The sequence below is a fragment of the Martes martes genome, assembly GCF_963455335.1.
Source record: "Martes martes genome assembly, chromosome: 9".
NCBI classification, from domain to species: domain Eukaryota; kingdom Metazoa; phylum Chordata; class Mammalia; order Carnivora; family Mustelidae; genus Martes; species Martes martes.
In genome coordinates, this window is record NC_137896.1 from 129,496,242 (window position 1) to 129,523,250 (window position 27,009).

A 27,009-nucleotide genomic window follows, 5' to 3' on the forward strand; every position below is an offset into this window, starting at 1 on the left:
TCTTGTGATCTCTGTCTGTCAAATAAATAAATAAAATCTTTTTAAAAAGTAATAAAACACTTTTAAAAGTCTTGATGGTTTTTAGTTACTGTTCTAAATGATGTGTATGTGTATATATGCATACTTATACATGTATACATTAACATTGTTATGTATTTATATATAACTAATATCACTTCCTATATTTGAATATATGAATACAGATTCACATAAACGTATTTGGAGTGATATTAGTTATATATAAACACTAATAATATGTTGACTAATTGTCATAACAACAATGTAAGTACATATCATTATTGCTTTCATTACTACTTCATGGTTGAGAAACTGCACAGAGAGATTAAATTCTCAAGATCACAAAAGCTAGAAAAAATGGGTGAGAAAGAATTCAAACCCAGGCAGTCTGGCTCCAGTCTTTCCTCGTAATTATTAAGTTAAAGCATCTAGAATGGTGTCAGGACTGATGTAGGTTTTTAATTAGTATTTCTTGATTCAGTGGAAGTGTAGAATTGGCTCTCTGGAAGAGGTGGTTACGTTTTGATTTAACATGTTATAGAGTTGGCTGTAGGAGGCTCAACATTTTATATCTAGAAACAATTTTACTTGTGAACATTTTGGGGGGCAATAGTCTATAAATTACATCCTTATTATTTACTAATGAATGGTAAGTTAATCATTTAAATTAATCTTATTGGAAATGTATGAAATTGTCTCCTAAGCATATGAAAAAGAAATTTTTCTACTCAGAGGACAAATTAACTATTACATCTATGAGATTTAACAATGTACATCCATATTGGTTTTTTTTTTTTTTTTTAAATATTATAGAACCAAGTATAGGGATGCCTGGGTGGCTCAGTCTGTTAAGCATCTGCCTTCAGTTCAGGTCATAATCTTGGGGTCTTGGGATCAAGCCCGGCATCTGGCTCCTTGCTCAGCAGGGTGTCTGCTTCTTCCTCTGCCTCTCTTCCCTCTCCCCCTGCTTGTGTTCTCTGTCTCTCTCTGTCTCTCTCAAATAAATAAAAAATAAAATCTTTTAAAAATACTATAGTGCCCAATATACATGTGATTTGGAAATTTATACCTAATATTTTTATAACATAGCTAAAAATGTCTATGGCAATCTACAGCTTTATTAGTTAGAATATTCTTAATAATTTTTATCATATTTAATGTTGTGTCTAGCTCTCAGGGAAATCCAATGGCCTGGCACAGCCTTAGCTCTCAGAAGCCTAGAGCCTGCTTTATAGGGCCAGGAGCTCTTAAGGACATATTGCTTTCATTTTTTCCTGTATCTTGGATGCGATTAATTTAGATGGAATTCAAAAAATACAGTTGCCTTTTAAGAATGACAACTATTCTTAAATGAAAGTGATGTTAGCAACTGAAGAAAAATAGAGTTGCTCTTTAATTCAGCTGAGTCCTCTGTGTATTTGTATCTGCAAAGTGGGTCTGGAGCTTCAATCAGAAATATGAGCTTGAGAAAGATACATTATTCTTTGTTGGCAAGTAGAAAAATCTTGCTGTTCCTCGAGTAGAAATGCAAGGAATCAGGATGGATGAGGGGAGTGGGAAGGAATGGAAGACAAACGGAGAGAGCCCCAGAGGATGAGTGGTGGGGTATGCAGTGAAAAGTCAAAACAGCACTTGGAAACAGGGGCTTCATCATCCTATAAGCCCTCCGTAAATATTGTTAATGTTGATATGTATTTTTTTTAATTTTTAAAAAGATTTCTTTATTTATTTTAGAGAGAGAGCAAGCAAGCAGGGGGAGGGCCAGAGGGAGACAGAGAGTCCAAGTGGACTCCATGCTGAGTGTGGAGCCCAACTCAGGGTTTGATCCCAGGATCTCGAGATCATGACGTGAGCCAAAATCCAGTCAGCTGCTTAACCAGATGAGCCACCAGGTGCCCCCATGCTGATGCAAATTAAAAACCATATCAGTGAGGGTATTGTGTTAGCTATTTCATTAGTTTTGTTTGTATTGTTATCTGTAAATCACACAAAAAAGCTGCTTTCATAGCCGTATTGATAGTGATGAAGAAGGCATCAGGCCTTGTATGTGAAACCTATGCAGGTTACCTCTAAACCTGAAGAACAACTCTATTACATCATCCCCCTTATCAGTACATAATTGGAGTGAGAATAAGTACTTTGTGCAAGTTTACACACCTGGTCATTGGCAAGAATGGGAGCCAACATGCAAATTCTCGTACATGGCCAATGTGAGTTGAAGTGGCTGTTGCTTCCAGTTCTATTGCTACCCTGGACCGTAATGGACATGAGCTCTGCTCTTTCACCCAGATGAGATCTTGTGTATACCATTACTGCTGTTGTGAAGACACCTTCCCCATTCTCTTTCGCTTAGAAGTTTTTATGTGTAATTAAAAACAGATTGAAGATAAAATAACATCTTAAGCATATTTTTTGGTAACAATGGCTAGAAAAAAATAATCTCTATTTTCTTTATTCCTTGTACATATTTCATTATTTTTGATGCTTTCGTTGTTGAATGTAGCACTGGTTGTCACTCTGACTTGTTTATAAGACTTTGCCCTCTTCTGGACCGTGAGAGCAAGAAGACCAAAGACTGAGTTATGTGGGGTAGCACTAATTAAATAATTGTCAAGTTAAAGTGCAGTTGGAGAAGGGAGTTGAGGGAAATTGGAAGGGGAGGTGAACCATGAGAGACTATGGACTCTGAAAAACAACCTGAGGGTTTTGAAGGGGCGGGGGTGGGATGTTGGAGGAACCAGGTGGTGGGTATTAGGGAGGGCACGGATTGCGTGGAGCACTGGGTGTGGTGAAAAAACAATGAATACTGTTACGCTGAAAAGAAATAAAAAATTAAAAAAAAATAAAGTGCAGTTGGAATGAGAAGTTGATCCTAAGATTCTATTCTTATTTGCTAATTATGACCAGAACACAATCTGTTAACAAATGAAATAATACTCTCATTCCTTCTTACAAATTCAAGGAAGAGGGACTTTGTGACCAATGAAGCAGAGAGGGCATAGTTTCTTTATTTTTAATATTATTTTTTTTCATTTTTGGAGATGTTGATTACATACACATTTCTGTAAAATATCTGCTATTAAGAAAGACAGTTTATTACGCTGAAAAGAAATTTTAAAAAAAGACAGTTTATTGTTAAAGTCATTGTAAAACTCATTATTAGGAGAAATATTTGTGAGTTTAGTGCTAATGAACAAAGAGAACTTTATATTGGGCAAAAACAAGTTCTTGTGGTATTAAAGCATACAATGATAAGTAAATATAATACATACATATTTTTATATACATTCAGGGATGCCCCAAGTTTGGGAGGTCAAACATAGATCAGATGACGAGTTCAGATATCAAGAACAGTTTTTCAAATTATTTAATCATAATTGGTTTTTAATTTCAATATTCTATATAAAATATGATTTTAAAATAAAAGAGGCATTTGAATTCCCTTGAATGGTGAAGGTTTTTTTTTTTTTTTTAAGATTTTATTTGCTTATTTGAAAGAGAGAGAGTGTGAGCAGGGGGAGGAGCAGAGGAAAAGGGACAAGCAGACTCCACCTTGAGCACGGAGCCCCATATGAGGCTCAATCTCACAATCCTGAGATCGTGACTGAGCCAAAACCGAGTTGGATGCTTCATCAACTGAGCCACCCAGGAGCCCCGAGTGTTGAGAGTGTTGAAGTCCAAAGTACTCAGTATCCATGGAAAGGGTTAGAATTGAGATAGTCAAAATACAAGTGGATAATCGTTGGATTATATATGCCAATAGAATTCTGACCCAGAACTTCTGCTGCAACCAGCCCAAGAATCCCAACTATAACCACAGCAGTCAACCCAGAAAAATCAAGACTGGTCAGTGACTGCCACGTCCCTATACTTTCCCCTGGTTGGGAAGTATAGGGAAAATATAGAAATATAGAAAATATATTTCTTTATATATATGTATATATATATATACATACATATATATAGAAAATATATATAGAAAAATATATATATAAATATATATTTTATATATATTATATAATATATATTATATATAAATATATATAGAAAATATATAAAAATATATATTTATAAATATATATAAAATAAAATATATATATATATATAAAATATATAAAAATATAGAAACCTGATTGGTTTCTCAAACCAATCACCTAAGATGTCCTGCTGCCCACCTCTAGCCTCTCTATGCCAAGACTGTCCAGTCAAAGCACAGCAAAAACTGGGCCCTTTTCTCACTAGAAAGTTGTTCCACTCTCCTGCCTACCTTTGAGACTCTATCATATGGAAGTGGTGGCTGAGTTGCTATAACAAGCTCAGAATAAATAGCTTCAGAATAAAGAGTTTGTTTTCATTTGGGTGGTCTTTGTTTATTTTTACAAAGCCAATATGAGTAGAGACTTTGACACAAGTAGGTGAGGTCCAAAAAACAGAAGCTGGGTTTAAAATATAATTTAGTGATTTTTATTGCAAGTTACATGACTATCCACACTATATTTAAAAGAGAATTAGGTTATTTCTTTATTACAAGAGGAATAGTTCATATGCACCAAATGGACTAGTAAAAGAAAAATTTACTCATCTTTTAGTTTTTCTCAAGATGTGGATATCATGAAATGGTGTTTTTCATTAAAAATAAAAGTCTGATTATGTTGGTACTCAACTCAAAATCTTCCCATGGCATTCTAGAGACTTTCTTAGAATTACTTATTTTGGCTTCTCTCTAGTTGGGGATAGATATTTGCACTTTCAGGGGAATAAAAGGAATTCTGATAGTACTGGGCTGTTTATAAAGTAAGAATCAAATTCTTTTAAAATCTTTCTCCAGACTCATCTCCTCCCACTTCCTACTTGAGGATGATGTTCTCTTTTGAAATATTCACCATTTTTGAGCACACCCAATTACTTTGAATCCTTGGAAGTCAGTTCAGTGCAATTCAGTAAATACGGCCTGAATGTCTTAACAAGCTCAGAGGTATTTTCTCTGTTCTGCAGTTTGCATCCTTCTGGGATAGACATTTTCTGACTGGGGTGCTCTTCCTAACAGAACCCCTGTCTCTTCATGATCCAGTTCCTCTACTCAGTAAGGCTTTTCTTAAGTCATCCAGGCAAGATTAATTGTTTCTGGTTCTGAGTTTCCAGAGCAGTATCTTTACATCTTTTGTATCCATCACTTTTCTTTCTGTTGCCTTATGATTATTTATGATAATTTTTATGGATACCTTTAAACCATTTCAGTGGATAGTACATCATGCTGTCCTTTATGCTCATGGTCTTTTCTCTGCCTAATCTCTGGAGCAGGCATTATTAGTATGACCATCCACAGAAGAGTACATTGAGGGTTACAGAGATATATTAACTTTTGCAAAATCATGTAGTGAGTGGGTACAGATGTAGGATTCCAACTCCTGGTTATTTGGACTATTAAAGACTTTGGTGACCTGCCTCCAACTCCGACTCGACTCCATTAGACAGTAAATCTTCTAAGGAACAATGTGCACATTCGTCTTGTGTTCCTTACTTCCTTTGCAAAGTAAGGATAAGAAGCAAGCTATGTAGAGTGTCCACCATACTGACTGGCCTGTCGTGTATATACATATTGTCTGCGCACTGATCAAGAAGGCATGCTTCTGTCTGCAAATCCCTAACTGCCTTTCGCTTGGAGCATTTACTTTAGAAAATCTGTGGTTGCACATCCTTTCTCTTTCTTTCTGGTGGGTAAAATCCTGTGAAAAGCTTCTTGCCAGTTTTTATAACCTGGGACTTTCTTTCTCAAGGACAGGGACAGGGGTGGTGGTGGTGGATTTCTTTGAAATGTTATCAAGGAACTTCATGCCCTTATCTCCTGCTTTCTTTAGGGAGGGGAAGAGCCTAACTTTGGTGGACACCGTGTTCCCTGCACAAAAATTTCCTCCTGTCATGGAGGTTTGAGAAAGTTTACTTTATGGGGGGAGGGAGGCAATTAGTAAACACAGATGACCTGAGATTCCCGCATCCCAGCTCTTATAAAACTCACCAGCCATTAGTTTTAGTAGAGTTGAGCTTAGACTGAGTTCTGGCCACTTGTCTCTCTTATGTGGCCTCAGCGTCTTTGCTTCTTTATCTTTGTGAAGTTCAATTTTTGCTTTGACACAGTTTGAGCTTGGGTTTGTCACTCAGTCTCCTTTCTCAGGAGTGATGATTCTTCTTCTATTTCCATGAAATTATTTCCCAATTTCCAACCCATTTAATCTTCAGACTTTGGGAATGACATCAAAATTCCTAGGAAATCTAGCAGATACTCTAAATCTTATTTAAATCTAAGTTTTTCTTAATACTTTATTTATGTATTTCAAATGGGTGACTATGAAAATAAACTAAGAATTGGTATCTATGATAGGGTTATATTTCAGTGTTTTTTCTTCTCTTCTGTCCTATTTTATTCTTTTATACCTATGACTAGCTTATTAATATTATGAAATGATATCTTGGAACGAGGCCATGTATCCAGTAACATGTAAAAATAATCTCTACTTGTAATAGAAAAAATAAATTCTAAATGAAACCATTAAAAATTTAAAGATAATAACACAAATATTTAATGTCCAAAAGATAGTCCTAAAATGAAATTGTAATTTGTAAGGTGGATCTCACTATACATTTGAAAATTCTTGTTAAGTTCTCAGAGATGAGGTTCTGGAGAAGAAAATTAAGGTAAATTTTTTAAAGATAAAGTTCTGCAAGTGAATATCTCTCATATCAGTGGCAGTTCAGTGAATGAAAGATAGTTTTTTCAGGAAATTATATTATGATAATTAGATGCCTAAATTCAGGAAAAAAATGAACTTTGATCTATACCTCATATATGCACAAAAATTAACTTGAAACAGATCATAGATACAAATGTAAAACCTAAAATTAAAATCTTTAGAATAAAATATGAGAAAATTTTTGTGACCTTGAGTTAGGCAAATATTTCTTAAATACAACACCAAAAACAGAATTCATAAACTAAAAAATAAAGATAATTCAAACTAATTAAAATTAGAATTTTCTGTTTTTCAAGAACATGAGAATGAAAAGAGGCCACAGGTTGGGACAGAATGCTTTTAAGTCAAATATCTGATAAATGGTAAGAAAACAAGCCACTCTAAATTTTGGGAAGAAGATTTAGACAACTATTTCACCAAGAAAATATGTGAGTGGCAAGCAGATAGCAAGACTCTTGATATCATTAGTTGTAGTGGAATGCAGATGGAGGCTACAATGTCTTATCACTATGTACCTTTTTGAGTGGCTAAAATCAAAATGATGATATCTCATATTGACAAGAATATGGGGAAATTTGATATCTCATCCATTACTCATGGGGATATAAAATGGTGCAACCACTTTGGAAAACAGTTTGGTAGTTTTCTAACAAGAAATGTGTACACCTGCCATATGCGATGGTCCTTCTACTCCTAGGTATTTGTTCAAATGAAATGGAAAATGTATATCCATACGAACACTTGAATATGAACGTTTGCGACAGTTTTATCTGTAATAACCCCAAACTGAAAACAACTCACATGACTATCAAGAGGTGAATGGATAAGAAAACTGTCATATATCTATACAATGGAACATGTCTTAGTGATGAAAGAACCATTGATACAGGATATAACATGGATTCTCAAAAATGATTACTTTGAATGAAAGTAACCAGACCAAAAAATATGCATAACTCTTGCATATTCAAGGCAATACAAATCCTCCCTTTGAAACAAAGATCTTGTCTAATATTGCCCTATTTTGGAGAACTAGGTATCTCATTTCTGGTATTTCCTATTTTAAGAATTAATAGTGTCATCCAATCTCATTAAGCCAGCAGTAAAGAGATTTGGGGAGACTTCCATTAACCTTCTAACTTTTTGGTTTCCTAAAAAGAAAAGTATGATGAGAAGTTGCTTGAAGAAAAGATGATAGCCCTATAGACTCTGCATTTATAGTAACATGTTTTTGTTTCTATAGATGACTTTTAGCTAATTTATTATCTAATTATTTCTTTGCTTTAAAATAGCCAACAGATTCTTGGCACCTGGGTGGCTCAGTCGGTTAAGGGTCTGACTCTTGATTTTGGTTCAGGTCATGATCCCAGTGTTGTGAGATTGAGCCTGGCATCAGGCTCCACACTAGGCTTAAGATTCTCTTTCTCCCTCTCCTTCTGTGCCCCTCTCTCTGCTTGTGAGCAGATGCATACTCTTAAAAAAAAAAAAAATAACCAACAAGTTCTGAAAGAATATCATAAAATAGCCTGAATCATATGAGCCTACCTAATCAACTGGTAATATCTACCAGGCTTCAGGTCTGTGTCTTACAATTTTAGGATAAAAGGTTTGACCTAATACCAGACTTCAGGAAACCTGTATGCAAAATGACCCACTTGTGTTTTCCCCCTTACTTTTTAAAATCTTTTGGGTATTATTGAAAATGATATGTTATTTGTGATGGCCATTTTGTGTTCTCATTTTCATTTCCAGAACTGAGTAGTTGCCAATTTTGTATCCCATTCAGACCCCATTACATGTATGATTTCTGAACAGTTAAATTGTGCCTATACAAGAAATCACTGGAATGGATTCACGAATCCCACATGTGGTAGAGTTAGTTCAGTGGGGGACCAGAAAACTCAGATGCCTGTGAATAATAACTAGAATTACATGGCATTAGTTTCTTGTGGAGATCCTAAGCATAAAATTGGAAGTGCCCATATATCCCACATTTTATACATTAAATGTTATTTGCCAATTCAGAGGCTAACTCCAGACTTGCATTTTGACTGTAACAAAACTATCATAAATGAAAACAATGATCTCAAGGTATTGGAGTTAAACCCACAAAAGAACACCAGAAAAAAAAATTATGAAGGAAAAAGAATTAAGAAAATTCCTCTAGTATGTCTTATTCCATAGTATTGGGCAGAAGCTGTCATTTCTGTTGTTAACTTTTTGGAGACACTATTTGAGCCTTAGAGTCCTAGGTTTCTAGAGGATTTTAAATTAGTCTTAGTTTGAGGCCACTCATGTGTGGAGTTCCACTGTTATATAGACTGGAGACATGCCTGTCCTATATCTTTAATCTTGACTGTTGTAGCTATGATCAATAGAATTTGAAATTTTGTCTTCAGGAAAGGATAAAGCACTTGTGCATTACTATGTCATCTGGTAGATACAGTTACCATGTCAGAGATCATGCAAACTTTGGAAGGTATCTCCTTTGGAAAGGTCGCTTGTACTTGCTTGACCTAATTATGAGTAGACCAAGTAAGTCCTGGATGGTATTTAGCTAGATCTACATGTGACATTGTTGGAGTTCTCTAACTATTCCATATTCCATAGGTTGTTTGTGTATGATCTCACAGAGAGGAAGTCAGTTTGCACTCTGAGATGCTTTCATGGCCCTTAATGCTAGTGGCAAAATTTTAGGTCAAAGTAGAGCAAGAATTTCTTCTCTTTTTGATGCTTTTAACTTGAGGACAATGTTTACTGTTTCTGAATTTCTTAACAACTCATGGTGACATGAACATGAAATAAAATTTTTGGGTTAAGAGAATAACCTCGGTGAGCTGTTTCTGTGTAGGGAACACAGAATATGCTTCACCAGCTCTACTCCTCTGTCAGTGAAAACCTATTCAACCAGAAACTTTACAAACAGAAACTAACACATATTCATAGCTTAGAGATGGGCAGTTGTATGAGATTAATTTGCATCAGAAAACTTTGAGGAGGAAGCTCTGAGCCATTTTTTTTAACCGTTATATATTCTGAGGATTTTGTGTGACATGTAAAAACTATCTCTTTCATTATGTTAAAGGGAGTAAAAGAGTAATTTGACCAGGATCCATTGGATTAATTGTGTCTCTCCTGAGAAGCCATGACAAAGTCATTACAATTCATGGTTATGGAGATGGCATTCCTTTGATAGCCAGTATGTTTTTATTTATCGGAGGATTGAGCTGATTGCTTTGAGTTGATCAAAATCTTTCTAAATTTATTAGCACTTAATGAACCTGAGAGGTAAGAGACACTTATTGACCAAGGAGGTTAGGCAGAACATTGCCCTTAGTTTCTGGAGTGATCTCTTATATGCGATTGAATAACAAATAACTCTTTGGGATATTGACAAGTCTCTGAGAAGTCACTGATGTTTTTACCATTCTTTTTTTTTTTTTTTCTTTGTAAGATTTTATTTATTTATTTGACAGAGAGAGATATAGGCAGAGAGAGAGGGGGAAGCAGGCTCCCTGCTGAGCAGAGATCCCGATTCGGGGCTCGATCTCAGGATCCTGAGATCATCACCTGAGCCGAAGGCAGAGGCTTAACCCCCTGAGCCACCCAGGAGCCCCTGTTTTTACCGTTCTTAATTGTCTTCCATATTGAAACCATAATACCATCAAGTCATGCACAACTCCAAAAGCGCATCCACTGTTTGTATAAATGTTTTTGTTCTTAACTTTTTCCAGGGTTCCAACTCAAATCATAGGTACTCAGTTTAGTTATCTGAGCAGATCAAGTGTTAGGAAAGAAATGTCTTCATGGCTCTAAGTTCAGTGGTTACACCATATCCCATGCAGGGAATGCCTTTGACATTTTTAAGGTAAGAGCCATATCAAACAATATTATTCAGGATCGAACAAGAGGGGTCTGTAAAATCAACCTGAGTATATTTAATTCCTGAATTATAGCCAAACAGTCATGTATTCTCCGTCATCTAGAAGGGGTAAGATTGCACAATTAAGATTTGAGTGAAGTTTAATATTGGCTAAGAGAGTAGATAATAAAAGGTTTTCATAAACTTTCACATGATCAAATAAGAATTAACCAAGAGTTCTTGGCATATAGAGCCCATGGAGTTAGTGGAAAAACAAGTACCACACCAGCAGAAGCTTCAAGCAGTTTGGCTACTGCTGATACTTCACACAAGTAGGAAAGGCATGCCTCTGCTCCTGAATAGAGGGTTATGCTAATGGCAGTAGAATCTTACATGCACCATCTTAGAATGTCCTAATGCAGTCAGCCCTCTCTCTCATAAACAGCAAGATGGATGGCTTTTGTATAGTTAGGGATACCCAAAGTTGCAGGTTGCTGCAGACAGGACTTTACTGAGGAAGCTTGTCAGCGTTTGGATCCATGGGAGATGTGAGGGCTGAGCTATACCAAAACAAATAATAATTATTGTCTATAAGAACTAGTCAATCCTAAAAGCAAACAAGTGAGCAAACAAACAAAAAACCCAAACAAACCAAACAAAAACCTTGAGTTGTCTTTTAGTTTGGAGACAGATATAATTGGAAATCCTTTATTTTCAGAGTACAGAAAATACCAATCTTCTGAGATTGTGACCCAAATATTGCACAAATTCTTTATAGATTTAAAAGTTTTTTTCTTGATGCTCTCTGCAGCTCTCCAGATTTTTTTTTTTTTTAATATATGGAGTCCTGTGGACTGTTTCAGGAGAGCATGACACTAAATCCTCTCCATGCCATTTCAGAGTGGATCCTCAAGCAAAAATCAAATCTTTAAGATTATCACTTAGACACTGAGGGAAATATGAGAGAGTTCTCATCATACCTGAGGGATAACTAACCAGGTATGCTGCTGATTGTCCCACCAGAAATCAAACAAATACTAACAACCTTTACCTACTGGTGTCTAAAGAAGATGGCATATGAATCAGCCATTATAAAGTTTTTATTTAGCAGGTAGAAACTCCCTGGAATCTAGGGTGCGGGGGTTCTATTGATCACCTCAGGGCTTGTGCAGATAAGTAGGCTTTTTCCCTTAAGCTCCTTAACTGGCCATGGGGGAGTGCTGCAGGGACTGGTTCATGGCACAGTGTGTTCCCGCTTTAAGGGAGGCTCAATAAGAGATATTCCTCCTGAGCTCGCTTTTTGTGCCAGACCACACTGCAGTGTAATTCAGGCAGGGGTTTATATAGAATAATTTGAATTTTTATAAAATCAGCTCCATATATTCTGCTCAGGTTGGATCTTTGGCACAGAGGGTAGAGGGCAACTGACTTGGTATTTGGTTTGTAGAGGCTGGTAGGTGCACAAAGTTGCACACCTCCATTTTTTACATCATACTTGGAAAACCAACTGGTCACTTATAAGTACTACATAAATAAATATAATTTCTGAAAAGTGGATCTCTAGTATGTTCAAGTTAGGTCAAGGGGAGAATTGTGGATTGGTGCTCTTGCTATCTGTTTGAATCCACTGTACGCAGTTGTATGATAACTAGGTAAAATTGCATAGAATTAAATGCTATGCAAATTAATTATTGCAGAAGTCATTCTAGTTAAGTCATATATTTGCCTATTGTGGAGTCAGCAAATTATAGCCCTTGAGCTAATCCCACCGGCTTCCTGTTTTCATACAGCCTACAGACTATGAATGATTTTTGTGTTTTTAAATGGTTGGAAAAAATCAAAAGAAGAATAATATTTTATGACATGAAAATTCTACGACATTCAAATTTCAGTGTCCATAAAGTTTTATTGAAATACAGCTACGCTAATTTGTTTACATATCATCTATGGCTGCTTTCACACTATGACTGCAGAGCTGAGTAGTTGTAATAGAGATCATATGCACCATAAAGCCTGAAATATTTACTCTCTGGCCTTTAAGAAAAAGTTTGCTAAACCCTGTATTAAAGTGACCCAGGATGCTAACTTTTATATATGATGCTTTTTTGTTAGTTTGACATAACTGGTATTTGAGGTATAATCTGTGTAACTGGACAAAGAATAATATGTATAATACAGTAGAAATGGAGACTCTAAGATGTAGATTTTCCAGTAATTTGATGCATTGTTGGGTATGGTATTTGGGATCAGGTTAGTGTTTGCCACCTACCAACTATGTGCCTTTGTGCCAATATATTAATAATTCTACACTGTAGCAATTAATAAATAAATGTTGGCTTTAAAAATTCAGCAGTTCTTAAAGAATTATATGCAGCCAAATTAGGAAAAAGGTATAGATTATTATTCAAAATACATTTTTGTTTGATTTGGTGTAACTTTCCCTCCTTCCCTTTTTTTTTAATCTGAGAGTCTTTTGTTCCTAACTGTGGTAATGAATATACTTTTTCTTTTTATGAAGATACCATGGTTGTAGGAGTTTTTTTTATTAATTTTAAATTTTTCAAAAGGCAAATTAAAACCACAGCAGCACAATTACGTACATATACCCACACATACGCAGAAGTATATATATGCATATGTAAATGGACATATATACACATGTGTATTCAGGTGTCAAATGTTTTTCTATTTATTTGTTTTTAAAGTTTTAAGTGTCAAATAATTTTAAATTCTCTAAACCATTTGGCTTGATGCCTTTACTTCCACCTGTGTTCTGAAATACTTCTATACTTTATACATATGAGTCTTTAAGTAAAGATTATGGTATACATAATTATTGAGAAAATATTCCAATCCTGATAGAATATGAAGTAACATTTAAGTGACTGGTATCATACTGGCTATTTGTTGCTATGATGATTACTTAAATGGCATGTCATTTAAGATATTGACTTATGTCCTGTGAGTAGAATCATTTTCCTGTTTTTTCCTAAGAAAAAAATTCTACCAAGATTTTAGAATTCATTGTGATTCATAGCTTCTGTGTCTACAGAAGTATTTTGAGTGCACTCTTCTCTAACACAAACACCTCATGGATTGATCTCCCATATTACATGTCAGAGCAAATGGCCAGTTGCTCTCAGAAAATAGGGCAATTCCCATTACAGCCTCTACTCTAAACTTTTTTATTTTCATGGGCAATTTCAAGAATGTGACTTAGGAATTACATCTATTCTTTTCTGACAGTCTATGCCCAATTACTTAAATATCTAACTTGTATCTATTGATCTCTATTGAAATCCCTTTGTCCTCACAAACCTTTGTGGAATTCTCTAAAACTGTACAGGTGTTTGTTCTGAAAGGTAAAAAAAAAAAAAAAAAAAAAATAGAAACCCTGGGGAGCTCTTGTGCACAAGAATAATTCTGACACAGCCCATCCATTTGCACCTATAAAATCCCATGAATTGGTTTATTTCATGCTCACAATTTTATGTCTTTTATAAGCCTCTCAGTGAAGTTGTTTTTATTTCTGGTGATGACATGTATAAAATGATATATAAAATGAATTTTAAACATCACAAAGAAAATTCATATCAGAGTCAATATTTGTATATACATCTAGTATTAATAGACATAATGGGACTGCCTCACATGTTACTAATAGAGACAGTGCCAAATATTTTTATCAAAGCATAATTAAGGATCTTCAAAGAATAATGAATAATGGGTAAAGTACTAAGATGATGAAGAGAAGGAAATGCTCTCTTATTTTTTAAAATACATGAGTAAATGAAATTCCATAAACCTCTAGACTTCATAGTTTTGAGTTGATGTAAGACAAATCTTAAATTATTGAAAGACAGTTTATTAAGTTACTTAGGAAAATTTCTAACTCTGATTCCTAAGTTACTTAGGAAAAGAAGCACTGATTTCTAACATTATTTTGATATTTTAAATTCCTATGAGACAATATTCATCCTCCTCCTTTGCTGAGGTCACTGGCTTAGTAAAGCATGGCTGGAGGAGACTTGATTACAGGTAATTCACATGGAGCAGACTTCAGATTGTGGGTTAATCAGTATGAGTCACTGGTGTGATATGGCTGTCAACAAAAATTTAATGTTATCATAAGTTCATTACAAGAAATAAACTGTCTGGAACAAGTGCAATAATATTCTGCTCTATCCAGAACTGGCAAAGTCACACGGGGTGTTGTATTCTCTCCTGACTTCCATGTGTTGCAAATAAGATTAAGAGAACAGAATGTGTTATTAGCTGAGTGACCAAAGGGGTGAGAGGAACTGAAATTATATCAAGGAAGGGAACAAGGGGTTTGTAGCTTTCAAGAATGCACGATTCATCCGTTAGGATGAGGGATGGTTGCACTTGGGATTTAGTTCTAACTTCACAGAATTAAGTTTATTTTTGCTATCTGCTTAATTTTTTGGATTTTTTTTCGGTAGACATAGGAGTTTCCCCGCAGTTGTTTGAATGCCTAATCTTTTCCTGTGTATTTTAAATGCATTTTAGATTTTAAGTTTCTGTATATGAAGACAGCATGTCCAACTAGATCATAGCCTATTTCATTCAGTTATTTGTCCACTTCTAAAATATTTTACTAAACTATTTTATTTAATGTGGCCTGATAGTACGTATTGATCTGGAAGTTTGTGCTCAACCTCAGTAATCTTATTTAAAAAAACAATTTTGACTATTAACATCAGTCAACATTATCAATTTCTGGGGCACCTGGGTGGCCCAGTGGGTTAAAGCCTCTTGCCTTTGGCTCAGGTCATGATCCCAGGGTCCTGAGATCGAGCCCCACATCGGGCTCTGTCCTCAGCAGGGAGCCTGCTTCCTTCTCTCTCTCTGCCTGCCTCTCTGCCTACTTGTGATCTCTCTCTCTCTCTCTCTCTGTCAAATAAATAAATAAAATCTTAAAAACAAACAAACAAACAAAAAACCATTATCAATTTCTTCCACTTCCCCAGAAATTAAAGAAGTAGACAGTTCTGGTATAAAGTGTGGCTAATTGAAGCACAAGCTCGAAGGCATTTACTTCTGTAATTTTACTTTGTGATCTATGACTATTCCCTAGCCTGCCTCAATAATAATGATAATAATAATAATAATAATAATAACAATAATAATAATACATATTTCATACAATTACCTGAAGAATTTTAGGATATGCCTCATGTAAAGCAGTTTGTATAGTGTATTACACCAGGAATATACTAAACATCTTATTATTGTATTATTTTTCGTGATAAATATTAGAAATAAGCTTTAGAATTTTGGAGTTTTGAAAGCAGTCGTATTTGTTTTCTAGGGTTGCCATAACAAAGGACCACAGACTGGGTGACTTAACTAGCAGAAATTTATTTTCTCACAGTCCTGGAATCTGGACGTCCAAGGTGGAACATCAAGGTGTTGGCAGGGCTGGTGTCTTCTGAGGCCTTTTTACTTGGCTACCAGATGGCCATCTTCTCCTTGAGTCTTCATATGCTCTTCTCGCCTATGTGTCTGCGTCCTCATTTCCTCAGGAAACCAATCATGTTGGATGAGAGCCAGCCCCTATGACCTCATTTTACCTTAATTACATTCTTAAGGACCCTGCCTCCAAGTGAAGTCACATTCTGAGGTACAGGGTGGAGGTTAGAACTTGAGCATAAGTTTTGGAGGGAAAAAATTGAGGTGCTAACAGCAGTTGTGTCAAATTCATTTTAGGAAACTCGGCAAAGGTGAATTTCCCCATCAGGAAGTATGTACGATCGTGTTGATTGCTGTGGTATTCAAACAGCCTGCTCATGGGAGCGGCCTGAGTATCCATCAGTGGTTGGGTGGACAAAGAAAATGTAGTGTGTGCCTACAATGGAATATGATTCAGACTTAAAAATGAAGGAAATCCTCCCACTTGAGACAACATAGATAAACCTGGAAGATACCGTGTTAAAGGGAAATGAGTCGGACACAGAAGGACAAATACTATATGATACCACTTATAGGCGGTATCTATAATAGTCAGATTTATAGAGGCAGAGAGTAGAGTGGTGATTTCCAGGGCGTTGAGAGAGAAGGAAATGGGGAGGTATCCTTGAAAGTGTACAAAAGGGCCAGTGATGCAGGATGTGTAATCCTAGAGGTCTGCTGTATAGCATAGAGCCTATAGGTAATGTCACTGCATTATATACTGAAAAATTCGCGAAGAGAATAGATCTCAAGTGTTCTTATCACAAAAAGTAATAAAAAAAATAGAGCACTAAGAAACTTTTGGAGGTGGTGGATATGCTTATGGCGTAGACTGTGGTGTGGGTTTTATGGTTGTATACTTACATGCAAACTCATCGATTTTTACATTAAACTTGTACAGCTTTTGTATGTCAATCATACATCCATAAGATGGTTTTCAAAAGAAAGTATGGTGGCACTCCATTACCTATTTCTGATTTTGCAGGTGCCGAGCATCTACAGGGCACTTCATTTCCTGGGTGAAAGAAATGACAGGGCAAGAGCGGCAGGCCTCTTTGTGGTCTTCTTCACACCACCATCTGCTCTCAGAGTCTCTAATTCTATAAAGTCAGTCTCATGTTCCATGCATAGTCAGAACGAGGCATATTCCGGAGGCAACTTGAAGGTGTTCAGAGATAAGTCACATAGGTAAAACATTTTTTAAAAAATAAAAAAGAAGTTCTAACAAAGCTTAGGCTTAGATTTCAAGAAATGAATAAAACCCTATCGCAGGAAGTGGTTGATAGGAGACTTCGGGTCAAAACAGAAACAGGTAGCTTTGAGATGCAGTGAAGGTTTTGTGGTCCAGTAAGTCCTTGACTGGTCCTTCAAAGACAGCTTGAACTTAGGGCTGTGAGGGCAGAGAGTGGTGGCCTGGGGAATGACATCGCCTATATTCTTGCTTAACTGAACGAGGAGAGTGAGGCATTTATAATTCCCGTGAGAAGGAAGGCAGAAGCAACAAACGGTCTAAAGAGTGTATGGGAAGACACTTCTGAGGACAGAGATCACTTTCCTTAGATTTTTTAAAGAAGTAAATATTTTTCTACTTTCTACCCTCAGGCAGGTTTTGAAAACTCTTTTATAGATAATCTTCCCAAGATTCCTTAAGTGTCGATACATCATAAACGACACTGTAGTGCTTTCGATTTTCTGGAGTCAGGGAATCATGCGTAGTTTATTTTGTTTTGTTTTGTTTTGTTTTTGGAGCAGTAATCTTTTTTATTTTCTCTGTTTAAAATCAAGCAGAAAAGACACATCCCTTGTTATATACTAACATTTTCAAAGTACGTCGTTATAGAAGAGAAGGACTAAAAACAAAAATGTGTTTGCAGAGATCCAAAGAAAGTACGTGTCAGGGCCTCGCCTCCCACAGCCTTGAGAAGTTGTTCAAGATGAGCCACTTCATAGTCTCTGGCTCTAAATAAGGTTGCAGAATTCTTTGCCAGGTATTGTAGGAAATCATGATGATAATTCACTAATAATGCAAGGCTCTTCTTGTCCAAAGCTGTGTAGGCCAATATTGCTCCCGTTCGTAAAGGTAATCTTGGAAGATAGGGTCTTGGGTGCGTCGGGATGATCTGTGAGGATCTCCGTGTCCTGTGGTCTCTCAGATTTGTAGAGTAGCTGAGTGCCCAAAAGTACTTCGAAGTATTACTGGATCCCTGCCGCAGCCCCATTAACTGCGGACTCCTTATTATCTGTGTTCTCCTGAGATTTCTTGTAATGTGCATAGAATGGAGTCCACATTCTCCCTGGCAGGAAGATAAAAGACCTGTTGCTGCCTGGTAGTTAATTCTCCATCCTCAGCAAGCCACGGTTTTAGTTCTTTAGGAATCTTTAATTCTGTTCATGAATACTTCCTCAGTGTCAACAGTAGGACCCCCTGGGACCCTTTACTTGTGAGGAGGCTGGGGTGTCTTTCTGGTCTACCACCGTCTGCATTTCCAGGTGTTTTCTGTTTGTTCTTTTTGACTTTCAGTTCAACACTTTTCTATTGGCAGAACAGACGTCTTCTTTCCTGGGGCAGCCCCGACCCCCATCTTCTTCTCTGGATATTGCCCCTAGTTGGCTCTCTAGTGTTCACACTGTTTCCACGGATTGGCCTCCACATATTTGAATACTCTGCTTCCTAGAACCCATTCAATCCCAATTTTTATTCCAACCCTGTAATGTAAGAAGCATTTCAGTTGCTTGTCCTTTATGGCAACCTTTACATAAAGGTTGTATAGTTTATTTTGTAAACTGTTTTGCTTGTGACTCTATCATCTGTATTCTTTGCCAGCCATAGCTCTTGCTACATTTCCCTTTTACTGTATATGTCAGTCTTATAGAAATGCCCTAAAAATCTAAATGGGTTCTACTTCTCCCATTTGCTTCCATATGCATGTGCTCTTGACTGTAGGAATGCCCCTTCCCCATGCACTGACTGGCGAATTTCTCAGATTTGGTTATGTCACAGCACTCACAAGGGTGCTTCCCCTGATCATACACTAATCAGAGTTTGGTTCTTTCCCCATGCAACCATTTCCCATGTGTTCTGTTTTCATAGTGCTTATCCGTAATGCTTACCCAATGCTCTAAAATTCTGGCTTCTTTGTCTATTATTATAATAGTCTATGAGCTGTTTCCTAATAAAAACCATGGTTTCTAAATGTTTCCGTCTTCCGCAATAATGTAACACCTGGAGGATTATAGCTAATTAATGAATAAAAGACTGAGTAAACACAACATGAATATAACATACACTAATACCCAGCTGCATACATCAACAGGAAATTGTCCAAAGCTCCGTTCAGAGGAGTATGACCCTAAAACTGCATTGCCTTACTATACTTCCTTTACTGTCAATGTCATTGGAAATAAATCTGATTCTCAGTGTTGAGTATGAAATGATAAATGATAAAGCAAATCTCTGAACTCTTGCAGTCAGAGGAGATGCTCAATGGTACTGTACATGAAAGAAAAAGCATTTCTATTTCGGCATAGCAAAGGAAACCATTTTCAGCTCAAACATCAACAAGAAAGTTTCCTCCAAAGGAGCAAATTATAGTAACACTTTTGCAACAAAAGCATGTGGCAGAATGCAAAACACAGAAGCAGAACACAGAATTATGGAGTCAGAGAACAAAGAGTACTTCGGTTGGAAAGAAGAAAGACAGAAAGCTACAGGGCAACATACAAGCCAAACACATGACACTTATTAACTCATGAACTAATGGGTGGCCTTTTAAAAAACACATTTAAAGGACAAAGGCTGATTACTTCAAGTGAACCTGAAAAGTATAATAAAAAATTCAGGATTATCTTTATTTAAATTGAACCAGCGATGGAAATTATTAGGCATACCCAAAAGAAAAAGAGATATGGCAACAATTCAGTCTCTGTAAACCAATGTCCCAGCAGGCAGGGCTGTTTTGTGGAGTAGTGAAAAGAATTCTAAAATTCATCTTTGGGGGAAAGTATGAGAATAATCAGAGAATTTTTGCAAGAAATAAGAATAAGATAAACTGCAAAAATGAAACAGTGCATCATATATTTTAAAATGATAATATTGATACACAAAGAAAGATTGATGGAATAGAATAAGATCAATATTTATATAATGTAGATATATTAAAGGAGTGGAGTCTCAAGTCAGTAATGTAATTTCTAATCAAGCGATGGCCGAGGAAAGCCATTTAATTCTGTTCTCCTCCCTGAAACACACTGGAATCAAGGCAACAACAACCCCAACAAAGAAGGAACATTTCAAATTCAGTAAGGATTTCAGCTAGGTGAGGCTTGTCAAAGTATTATTATTTTACTAAAATTCTTTTTTTTTCCTTTTAAGATTTTATTTATTTATTTGACAGACAGAGATCACAAGTAGTCAGAGAGGCAGGCAGAGAGAGAGGAGGAAGCAGGCTCCCTCCTGAGCAGAGAGCCAGATGTGGGGCTCAATCCCAGGACCCCGGGATCATGACCTGAGCTGAAGGCAGAGGCTTTAACCCACTGAGCCACCCAGGCGCCCCTATTTTACTAAAATTCTTATCTCATTTCCTTTTTACTTGGGTTTGTGGCTTAATAGTTAATACAGTTGATGCCCCAGAGTATCCGTGCTTTCAGCATGTGATTTGTCATATCTCTGTCTCTCTTTCACTGTCTCCATCTTAATCTCTGTCTGTCTGTCTCTTTCTGTCACACACACACCCACATGCCCATCCCTTCATTCAGCTAATACTAAGTCATTTACACAGCACATTCCTCTTTAGGAACCATTGTGTCTCATTCTAAGTGTACGTTTATACCAGGCAGTTGTGTTGTTGTCATTATTGTTAAAGTTGTTGTATGGTTATTCTTTGTTTTATCATCTTATCTGCTCTCCTGTTTTTCTTCAAGTTACGTTCAGGGATTCGGTTTTTGTTGGGTCCTTTCTGCCTTTAAGATGCTGATTTACCCTTTTGATATTTTCTAGATGAGTAGAAAATAGGCTTATAAGCTGAACTTCTCTGAATTCTTGGTTTTTTAAGGTAACGTGAATAGGAGGACCGTCTTCTCTACTAGTCATACTAGAGGTAGCATTTCAGCTTTCGTGGTGGTCCCTCTGTTCGCATGGAGGGAGGGGGAGGAGAAGAGGGAGAGAGAGTCCAAGGGGTCGGGGAGGGAGTGATTTTTTTACAGAATTGGTTTATATGATTTTGGGGAAATGGCAAGTCCAGAATTTACAGGTCCGACAGAGCAGAAACTCAGGGAAGAGTTGATGCCACAGCTGGAGTTCAGAAGCGTGGCGGAGATGGAACCCTCTCTTCCTAGGGGTCCTTCTACTTTTTTCTCTATGGCCTTCAAATGGTTAGATGAGGCCCATGTACATATGGAACAGAGCCAGACTATATGTTAATCTCATGTAAAAAGTGTCTTCCCAGCAACATCTATACTGCTATTTGACCACATAAGTGACTAGTCAAGTTGACACAGAACATTAACCATCACAGTGATTCATCAGTCCCCATTGTTCTGTGCCCTTTCTTTCCCCAAACAATGAGCAAATAGTGGCATACAGAAGCATACCCACCCCGACCTTTTTCTATTTGAAAGAATTTAAAATCCTCCTGGTTCAAACTTGTATGTCTTTGCTTTATTTCTAGGAACCTTTTGAGATATCTGAAATTCAATTTCTTTTATCGTACCATTATTTAATGACTTTGAGGCTTATTCTTGTATTATTTTTTAAAGATTTATAAATTTGAGAGAGAGAGAGAGAGAGAGAGAGCATTCTCACGTGAGCTAAGAGGAAGGGTAGAGGGAGAGGGAGAACCAGACTCCCCAGTGAGCATGGAGTCCTGTGTGGGGCTCCATCTCAGGACCTTGAGATCATGACCTGAGCCGAAATCCAAAGTTGGATGTTTAACCCACTGAGCCACCCAGGCATCGCTTGTATTAACTTTCGTGTTTACTAATGATAACATTACTTTGTGTATTTTATATTTTAATATAAAATATACATTTTTGTGGATATTTACATACGGAAATTACTTGAATTATTAGACCTCAGATGAAAATTCCTCCTGAAAAATTTTTCTCTTTGCTTCTACAGGTTTCCACAATCACTAGAGATCTGTGACTTAGAATTTTCATGTAAATTAGCATCTTTTTTTTTTTTTTAATTTCTTTTCAGTGTAACAGCATTAAGTAAATTAGCATCTTGCAGCTCTTTGGGTTACCCATGTAGTTTCTGTTGGGTGATAAACCTACCCCAGGGCTGGTGTGTGGTTGCAGAACTCTCAGGAAAGAATCAATTTTTGTTTTTTTTCTCCAGAGTAATTGTTTCTTTCCTACTATGCCATGCATGGATGAAAGAATTATGTTTATTTGTTGATTTTATTTTTTGGTTGTTATCAGAGAAAGTGTCAGTGTAGTCAACTGGGTATATTAAATGTGTAAGTTATTTAAGTATGATTTTCAATTTATCACGTTTTTCCTTATTTTTTAAAAATCACTACTCTATTGGAAATGTCTTGTTTCTATTGAAGTATTATTATGAATTCTGTTTTTTTTTTCTTTTTTTTATGAATTCTCTTGTTTTGAACTCATACTGTCAGAGGATTTTTCTATTTGATCAAGCATTTCAAAAAACACATCTTTTGGGTATTCTGAGTACAGTTGACCTCCAAACAATGCAGTGGTTAGGGGTGCCCCTGCAGAGTTGAAAGTCCACGTATAATTTTTGACTTCCCCAAAACTTAACCATTAATAGCATACTGTTGGAGGGAAGCCTTATCAAGAATTTGAAATGAGCTCTTCGTAAATAGGCATTGAATGTAGTTAAATTAATTTGGGATCGGCACTAAAAAAAATATTAAAATACATATGTGCCTATTTTATTCTGAGAACTTGGTATCACCTGTTGAGTAATTCAGTGTCAAGACTCCCTATTGGGATTTCTGACTCCATGAAGTTGCAACTTAGGGAATTGTTTGGAAACAGAAAATTATGAGTCCTAAGCTTGACCCTATTCATAAGCCCTCTCCTCTTGGAATCTAGGACACAGAGGTCAAAGCTTGGAAGTCACTTGAAAACAAATTTGTAGTTTTGGGTAGAACTCATGCATGCACATATTTCAGACTAATAAATATTTGGACAAGGAAAATCTGAAGCTTTCCTTGATAAAATGGATTCCTACTGGGCAGCACAAGTTGCTTTTCAAGGCTAAACCTGAATCCTTCTGGCTAAAAGGCTGAGTCACCTCCTCAGTTAACAGAAAAGGCCACTGCTCATTGTTCCATAGGCCATATCTCCTCTCCTTGAAGATTAGGTGTCCATTCAACCTTCTTTCTTTCAAGATGTAATGAACCTCGTTCTTCTCTCTCTCTCTCTCCTGGGGACAATTCCCTGACTTTTCGTCACTTGGTAAGTTCCTCTGTGTCCTCTTGCTCAGACCCCCATAACCCCTGCTTGTCAGGGTGTCTGAGTATCCACAAGCTACCCACGGTCCGTCCAATCCCTTTTATTCCGATGTGGCACAGATAGTGATCAGCTCTGCGAGAATCTGTATTCTCCTGCAGGTTTCTACAAGGAAGCAAAAGACCTTTTTCCTCTGGCAAGTGAACATTCTAGATTTTATTATTTTTTATTATATACATTTTATGAAATCCACAACGTGTCTACAGACGGCCCCTTAGATAAGCAGTGTATCACCTCAGCTGGGCACCTCACGCTGGGCAAAACACGGTGGCCCTCCAGTGACAGTTCTTTTCTGCTTGCTAAAACTGTTGACCTTCTCTAAATATTTCATTTCTTTTTAGGAAAAATGCGGGGATGTTGTTAAACGTAACTCAGTTCTTTTAAAAGTTTGGACTCTGTGTCTTGTCAGCAGAACAAATAGACACAGCTCCAGTGGGCCCTGCATATGAAATCACTAGCAGGATAATCCTACAGGATGCCAACTTCTATGCTTCAATGAAAAAGCACTTCAATAATAGTTTGCTACAGAGGTATATTTTACAATCCAATGAGCTAACAAATTCTAACCCACCGAGCTTAAAACAAGATGAAATAAAATAAAACATAAAATGTTCTTGTTCTGCAGAACTGGGCATGGCAATTTCTTGTGGCTTTTTGGGAAAAATATTACATTTCGGATGGCTCTTCTCATGGAGTTGGGTAAAGATAATTCATCAGAAAATATTCATTAATAGCTGTGTGTGATTAAAAAGCTGTCCAAGTTCTTTTTTTCCCCCTCATGGTCTGAGAAGATTTTATTTAAAGCCTTAAGCAGGATAAATTAATGTTCTGTTCATCCCTTCTGCTGTCTTCACTTGTTTATTAATTAGCATAATCTTCTAACATTTAGCAAGATAAAGCCTGCTGAACACTGGGGAGTTACATTTAGAAAAGAAATACAAAAGCTGGTGAGAATCCTACCTCGTAGCCAGGCTTCTCTCTTTATTAATTTTAGTCAAAGGAGGTTTGACTGTAAACACATCATCACTTCATATTTACATGTAATGCTTCCTCATTAGCAACAAGAGACGGAGGATTCAGGTGATAAATATGGCTGTCCTAAATGTATTGTGGTACCTTTGGGTAAAAGAGAAAGTGGGAACTCTGAAGATGTTTCAGGACAGATGTAACACATGGGTCACCATGACCAGGATAGTGGGCTGTGTGACACAGCACAGGCTGTCCATCTCCTCAGAGTCTGTGCTAGACCTGCCTATCCCATTGACAAATATGTCAGCTGTTATGATAGGTCAGTCACTAGACACAAAAGTGACACACACTTGGCCTTCTGGGAGCATTGTGTGGTAGAGACATATAGACACTAGTTAAATAAGTATGCAATAAATATTTAACTAAACCACTGAGAATTACTTGAGATCATAAAAGCAACGGCACCACCAAATTTAATCTGGGAAGGTTTTCCTGAGATAACACTTACTTTCAAAGTCTAACAAGGTGAGGCACCTGGGTGTCTCTGTTGGTTAAGCGACTGCCTTCAGTTCAGGTTTATGATCCTGGAGTCCTGGGATCAAGTCCTGCATCAGGCTCCCTGCTTGGCAGGGAGTCTGCTTCTCCCTCTGACCCTCCCTCTTCTCATGCTCTCTCTCTCTAAAAAACGAAAAAACAATTAAAAAAAGATCTAACAAGGTGAAAACAAGAGAATATTTTTGGTTTTGTTGGTTAGTTTGTCTTTTGGTTGAATATTTGACGATTACATGATAAACGGTTATTTTCAAATAACGTTTTATATTACAAAAGAAATTTAGTTTTTAAATCTTTTTCCATACAAAACACTTACTATGGAAGATTTTTAAGGGCAATTTTAAGGGCAATTTTTAACTTCTATGGCAATCATTTCTAATTGCATTGAGTTTAGTAACTTCAAAGTAGTGTTTTGATGATATGGGTTTATAGATTTCCAAACTCTTCCCTTGACAATATAAAGTTTCCAATAAGAATGTATGAACACAGGCACCTGGGTGGCTCAGTCGGTTGGGCGTCTGACTGTTGATTTCAGCTTAGCTCATGATCTCAGGGTCCTGGGATTGAGCGCTTAGTGGGGAGTCTGCTTGTGATTCTCTCTCTCCATCTCCCTCTGCCCCACCTCCCATTGACACACATGCTCTCTAAAATAAATAAATCTTTAAAAATGAAGACTGTAAGTATAGATGCACAAAAACATTTAACTCTCACTTGTCAGTGGGAAAATTTCTCTCTAAATGTACATATTGAGGAAAAACACAGAATGGGGCCCAAATGATAACATAGAGGCTAGTCATGGGTACTTAATCTGAAATAAATTTAGATGCAAAAACATAACTGTTATTCCAGTCTGTACTCAAATGATCCAGTGCTGTCTTCTTAATGAGAGATAGTAAGTATAATCCTCCTAGACAACAAAATATTAACATTAATTCTTAGTCTGTATTACATTATAGGTTCAAAGGCCTTTTCAATTCATTAGGAAAAGACAAAACTTATTCTCAACAGATTTAATAAATCTCAGATAATATGCTAAGCCTACTTTGTTAATTTTGAAAATAGCAAGCCAGTTGGGTTTCCGGGGGTCGCTCTGTTGCTCCCACACCCCCCACCTTCTCAACTCTCTTATTTTGTCCTGTTCCTCATTTTAATCACTATTTCTTTTCCCTTCTTCCTTCTTTTTAAATTTTGTTCATATTATATGTCCTTCTCCTTATTAGAAGTGATGTGATTTATCTTCTAAAGATAAATTTCCCAAGGACTTGAAACTAACAAACACAATAATCCCTTGGTGCTAAAGAAATCTACTTCCACTATTTTATGTTTTCAAATTCTTTTTTGATATATAGAATTTCCATTCATTTTTCTTTCCTACTTTATTTTAACCATCAAACATATTACTACATTTCAGAATCCTAAAACCTATTTTTTCCTACTAAAGTGCTAGTTCCAGACATATATTTAATGAAACATAGAGTTATAAATCCTCATAAAATCTTGGATTATAGGCCTGCTCAATTCTTTAAAAATTGAAACACCTAATAAATTTTGGAATTGAACATAGAAATAAAAAGAAAGGTTTGCTAATACAGCTCAAGGAGTAGTAATTATTCAACAAGAGATAACTTTCAACTGCTCTGGAGGTTCAAATGTTGGTTGATATTTGGGCATCAACCCAAACTAAAAGTGGAATTTCTGGTTCAACAAAATTATGTATTCAATGAAATGGATTATTAAATTGAATAAATATGTAAGAGTGGCTAATGTTTCAAATGAGAATTAGGAGCTCTAGAAATCAATTTCCTTCTCTAAAATAGTTACCTTTTCTAAAACAATGTAGATTTTTGGAAAAATTTTATTGGGTTTAGAATACCAAAGACAATACAAGGAATGAAGGAAGGGTAT

The 27,009-nt window shown here is 36.5% G+C and overlaps 1 pseudogene across 1 annotated transcript in view; it reads right to left on the reverse strand.

The window, feature by feature from the left end:
- LOC308349176 (mortality factor 4-like protein 1) overlaps positions 1–27,009 on the reverse strand; it is an 85,104-nt pseudogene that overhangs the window by 4,050 nt on the left and 54,045 nt on the right. Inside the window, exon 2 of the transcript in view lies at positions 17,993–18,851. The product of the transcript in view is annotated as a mortality factor 4-like protein 1 (transcript). The remainder of the gene's footprint in view (positions 1–17,992; positions 18,852–27,009) is intronic.